At 36.8% G+C, this 5,000-nt stretch overlaps 1 long non-coding RNA gene across 1 annotated transcript in view; it reads right to left on the bottom strand.

Moving 5' to 3' along the window:
• Positions 1–298: 298 nt before the first annotated feature.
• Positions 299–5,000, bottom strand: part of LOC136828617 (uncharacterized) — a 5,526-nt gene continuing 824 nt past the window's right edge. Inside the window, exons 2-3 of the long non-coding RNA XR_010850149.1 lie at positions 4,640–4,729; positions 299–1,740 (exon numbers count right to left, since the gene is read on the bottom strand). This is a non-coding gene — a long non-coding RNA (uncharacterized lncRNA). The remainder of the gene's footprint in view (positions 1,741–4,639; positions 4,730–5,000) is intronic.

The raw sequence follows: 5,000 nt of genomic DNA, 5'->3' as shown, positions 1-5,000 counted from the left end.
ACCTTTTTTTCGGGCACAATTAATTTGGGCGAATTTGGGCATTAGTCAATATATAATTTGGAAAACTTTTCATTATATAGTTTGGGCAACAAAATATCAAAATCCTGTAAATTGGCACCAATTATTTGGGAGAATCAGTAATGAAAAAGAGGCAGAAGTATTTCAGGACATTTTTTCACGTGGTGATTAACTAATCGGTTGGCGAATAATTCAGTAGTTGGGTGATTAATAATTGACAGTTATCAGTATTGGTTATTCACTACTCTGCTATGGAAGGAAGTATCTGAAACAAACCGACGAAAAAGGTGCTTTTAATATTTTATGGCTCTTCTTTTTGTATAGACATAATATTGAAGATAGTTTCGTGGCGGTGCACAAAAACCAGATGTAAAGCCCAGAATTAGGCGACTAACCTTAGCCATCCGAAATTTGCGGATCATAGCCAGAATAAAGGAAGACCGATTTTCTTAAGTTTCTGTCCTGGCGCTCTCATTTCTAAAGCGAACCCAATTTACTCGCAATTCTAAATATCACCAAGAGATCGGCAAAAATAAGGACCAGAAGCACAACCCCACCCTTACGAAATCCTTTGAGTAATTTTAACGCAAACTTTAGAGTCAGAGACAAGGCCACCAACTAATTAATGCATTATGCAAAAATCCTGCATTTCTATCGCCTCACTTATCAGATAATACACGTCCAACGCTAAAGCCTGTGTTGTAGGAACCGACAGTTACAGCAACTATTTATTAGGTAATAACCACTTCCGAGGCAAATTACTTACTGAAAATTTGCTGCCGTCCTAACTTTTTTACAAACTAATTGTAACCCTTACATAGCAATTTGGACTATTCAACCCCGGAAGATCCTTAAAATACTTTGTCAAGGGGATTTTTCACTACCAGCTATTATTGCTCAAGTCACCTTTACAAGTTGTTCTCAGCCGAATGCGATCTCCAGATCATAAGGAGTGAAACAATTATTCCCGTCATCAGAGGGGTCAAAATACAGCATCACTTTGTTGAACAGAAGTTTAAACCTGCATAGACTATTGCAAGTAAACACCAAAATTCGAAGTTAATATAATGGAATCTCAGAATTAAAAACTTATTTGTTACTTCATTCCTCATATCAATTCCCCATCTTCCTTCTATTAACCAACCAATCGTTAACTACCATTCCCTTGATTTCATAGGACATTCTTTGCCTTCCAAGTAGTAATACAAATATTAATTCGAGGTTATAATGGAATCTTATCAGAATTAAAAACTTATTTGTTACTTCATTTCTCATATCAATTCCCCATCTTCTGTTAACCAACCAATCGGTAACTACCATTCCCTTGATTTCATAGGACATTCTTTGTCTTCCAGGGAGTAATACAAATATTACCCCATCACATGAAATTTTGGGGTTAAAGAAATGAACAAAGGTTTACAGACACAGTATATATTAAGCTGGTCTTCATGTAAATATTATTGCATATCCAAAGTAGTCAAATTAAAAAATTTAATAGTAGGCAGAGCACAGCATCTACAAGTTCTAGTTGTCTGTGTAACCGAATTTACAGCACTTCGAATCCTCACAGGGTATGTACAGCTTCTACAAGTCGAGTTCTTGTTGTCTGTGTAACCGAATTCAGAGCGCTTCGAATCCTCAAAGGCTGTTCAGTCTTAACGAAAAGCGTTGCTTTCCATTAGTATTAGTGTTGATATGGTCTGCTGCAGCTACACCAAGAACCTGTTGCGTAAGAAAAGTAGTTTGATTTTAGAATATACTAAAGTCTCCATAACATAACCTACCTTCTTAAAAGTGAAATTAGCCTGTTCAGTTAGTCCCAGCAGCTATTCTAAGTTTACTAGTATAATTAATACTATATCGTATGAGTAAACTTTCCCATAAACATTCCCATTAACAATCCAATATAGTGTTACTTCAAACTTGCATCAACTTTCACATTAAGAATCCCATACATTACTACCACTGTTCCTTCAAACTCCCAAAAAGACATCAGGATGAGACTGCCATCCTTTAAAATATACTTAATAGGGAATCAATCTTACACTGAAACAACCGCATCTAACTTATGTATAAGTAACTATGAAAGGTGCCATGAAATGCAAACACTACTATCTGGCAACTTTCGTCCTTTACTATACAGTCTTAAGGGAATTGAAACTGTACAACCCCACAGGGCGAAAAATTAAGTTGGGGAATTCAGAATAAGAAAGGGGTTCCCAAAACAAGCTTCGGCGCTGGAGGAATGTTGGATGAAGGTAGGGGTGGATGAAGGTAGGGGTGGATGAAGGTAGGGGTGGATGAAAATATGCAATGCAATCTGAACTGTATTTCCTAACATGAAAGCTTTGCTTGAAGAGTAAGAGGGGGGAGGGTGGGAGTGTTGAGCGCATTGACGGAACGATGTTAAGACTGGAAAAATTGTGAATTACAATTTCCACTATTGACCAGCCTATTAGAATACCTGCCAAGTCCACGACATCAGTGTCAAAAAAATACCTTAACTTCCCAAGACCTAGGCCTCTTAGAAAATCGGTAAGAGCCACCTATTACCTGTCTAGTTCCTATTTAATAGTGGGAATGAAATTCTACATTACAAAAGTATGTCAGTTACCCTACCCTATGCTCAGCTGCAATAATATATTCACACATCTCATGACCAGACAACGGCATCAAATACCGTAATACCCTCTGCTATTAATAACTTGAACTGTCAAGTCTCCCTAGGTCTGACTATCGCGTTTTTTTTTTACCCCAGTCTATTCCCAGCATCCATAGGAGATAGGCTTGAGCATTTATTACCTTTATCCTATGTCAGGGTTACCCTACCCTACTCTCAGCTGCAATAATATATTCACACATCTCATGACCCAACAAAGGGCTCAAGTACTGTAATACCCTCTACTATTAATAACTTGAACTGTCAAATGTCTCCCTAGGTCTGACTATTGCGTTTTTTACCCCAGTCTATTCCCAGCATCCTTAAGAGATAGGCTTGAGCATTTACTACCTTTATCCTAACCCATCCATCTATATAAAATTAGCAAGTTCTTCACCCTATCCTAGCCTCAAGCATTTATTACCTTTATCCTAACACCTCCATCTATATAAAATTAGAAAGTTCTTCACCCTATTCTAGCCTGTCCTATATTTCAAGTTCCATATTTAACTTCCCAGAAGTCCTAGCTACACGAAGACTATCAACCTTACAGTTCTAACCTAAGAAGTTTATTTGAAACTCCTGTTGTGCATGGTGACAAAGTCACCATGCTTGTTTTTGAACTTCCTGTTGTGCATGGTGACCAAGTCACCATGCACAACATAAAAGTCCACCTTTGCCTGCCAGGTGGCACCGCCACCCCGGCAAAGGTGGACTTGGGAAGTGGCCAAAGAATAACTTTTAACCCGCATTGAGACGCAAAACTTTTAACCCGCATTGAGACGCAAAACTTTTAACCCGCATTGAGACGCAAAACTTTTAACCCGCATTGAGACGCAAAACTTTTAACCCGCATTGAGACGCAAAACTTTTAACCCGCATTGAGACGCAAAACTTTTAACCCGCATTGAGACGCAAAACTTTTAACCCGCATTGAGACGCAAAACTTTTAACCCGCATTGAGACGCAAAACTTTTAACCCGCATTGAGACGCAAAACTTTTAACCCGCATTGAGACGCAAAACTTTTAACCCGCATTGAGACGCAAAACTTTTAACCCGCATTGAGACGCAAAACTTTTAACCCGCATTGAGACGCAAAACTTTTAACCCGCATTGAGACGCAAAACTTTTAACCCGCATTGAGACGCAAAACTTTTAACTCAAATTGAGACGCAAAACTCATACGCATACGCAAAACTTACGTAAAACTTATGCAGCTGAAAGAAATCACTCAGCTTTAAAAATTGTCAGTTCAAAAACTTGAAAATTCCAAAATAGAGACTTTACTAAACTTTACAATTCTAAGAAACCAAACTAGCTAAAATTACAAGATAAAACCACATAAGGCAAAGTATAAATTTAGACAGTTTAAATTTAGACAAGTTTAAATCCACTAACTTAAAAAAAATACTAGATTTACTATACAAACTTTTAAAAATTACCTTCCCCACACGCATTAAACTAACGAACTTCCACACGCATTAAACTAACGAACTTCCACACGCATTAAACTAACGAACTTCCACACGCATTAAACTAACGAACTTCCACACGCATTAAACTAACGAACTTCCACACGCATTAAACTAACGAACTTCCACACGCATTAAACTAACGAACTTCCACACGCATTAAACTAACGAACTTCCACACGCATTAAACTAACTTTTGATGCTAAAATATAAAAAAAAAAATACTTTGAAACAAAAAGTTAAGCTGAAACAAATCCTAAAATTTCTTGAAATGTTCAAAGCTGGAAAAGTTAAATTTTAACCTTTGCAATTTTAAAGAAAAAATCTTCAAATTACTGAAAACTAAGGTTTTGAATCTGAAAAAACCAAATGCATTAAAACAAAGCCTAAACTTAAAACGAAAACTGAGTTTTGATTCTGAAAAAACTTAAGCTAAAAAATGTTCGGGGTGTTGCTTAAGTATAAAAAAAAAAAAAAAAAAAACTTACCCATCAATCCTGTTTAGTCGTAAGGTAACTGTACATCTAAGACAATTCAATAACTCATTGCGGCACGCTTATTTAACGGCATACCCTGACCTGAAATATAAAAATTAATGTATAAGCCCAGCAAGTGGAAAGAACCAAAGGCTAACTAGTGGTTACAATCAGCTTGGCCATCTGATAAGTTTTAAAATATTAAGACAAGGAGCAGCAAGCATGGCTTTATAAATAGACAAGTTACTAGTTTGCCACTTAAGCCTACAATAATTAAGTTCAAATCAACTTTATATACCCCATATTAGGAAGGCTATGGTAGTCTAGTTAGGCCTCTAGTCCACAAGAAACTTTAAGCCCTATTTCATTTTGA

Source organism: Macrobrachium rosenbergii, chromosome 43, assembly GCF_040412425.1.
Source record: "Macrobrachium rosenbergii isolate ZJJX-2024 chromosome 43, ASM4041242v1, whole genome shotgun sequence".
Lineage (NCBI taxonomy): Eukaryota > Metazoa > Arthropoda > Malacostraca > Decapoda > Palaemonidae > Macrobrachium > Macrobrachium rosenbergii.
Note: the sequence above shows the minus strand (reverse complement) of the source record. Positions and strands in the feature narration are given on the sequence as shown.